The following is a 556-nucleotide window of genomic DNA, read 5'->3' as shown; positions in this document are numbered from 1 at the left end:
GGCTGATTGGTTGAAGCCTTGTATGTGTCATGTCTGATCCCTCCCCCCGTGTCTGTTGACGGTAGTTACAGGTAAGCGTGCTAGTTCTTAGCATATGGCTATTTTAATGTGTGTGATTTTAAAACAAAATTTGAATTCTAGTGTGTGTTGGCTCCGATGTTGGTGCCAGTTAGCACTGTTAAATGGATTTTAAGAGTGCTAGCCTCTCAGGCTGACTCCCTGTATGCCAGGGCACTGGTGGCTGCCATGACAGCTGTATGCCGGTGTCCGTAAGGTGTCGTGCCTGGCGTAAGAAGCGGTAAGTGTGTAACCCGCAAGTTTAAGTGAGTAGTAATGTGTATTCATAATGTTTACATCTGTATTCGCTTTAGGATTCTCCCTCTCGTTCCGGGCCGTGATTAGGTCTGCCGCTTACCTCTTCGCGCTGTTTTAGCGCTGCTATTTTAGCCTGCTGTGTGGACGGGTCGCCATTAATAAAGGGTGCTGCTGGTGTCCGGTCTATCTTTTAACATCGCACCGTAGTGCTCAAGTTAGGGCTGCACGATTTGGAGAAAAA

At 47.7% G+C, this 556-nt stretch overlaps 1 long non-coding RNA gene across 1 annotated transcript; it reads left to right on the top strand.

Moving 5' to 3' along the window:
- LOC141349782 (uncharacterized) lies at positions 1 to 526 on the top strand. The gene is made up of 3 exons (XR_012357812.1): positions 1 to 71; positions 142 to 298; positions 372 to 526. It is a non-coding gene; the product is annotated as an uncharacterized lncRNA (long non-coding RNA).
- The last annotated feature ends 30 nt before the right edge of the window (positions 527 to 556 follow it).

Source organism: Misgurnus anguillicaudatus, chromosome 15, assembly GCF_027580225.2.
Source record: "Misgurnus anguillicaudatus chromosome 15, ASM2758022v2, whole genome shotgun sequence".
In the NCBI taxonomy this organism is placed as follows: domain Eukaryota; kingdom Metazoa; phylum Chordata; class Actinopteri; order Cypriniformes; family Cobitidae; genus Misgurnus; species Misgurnus anguillicaudatus.
The sequence above is the reverse complement of the archived record's forward strand: the minus strand, read 5'-3'. Positions and strand labels throughout refer to the sequence as shown.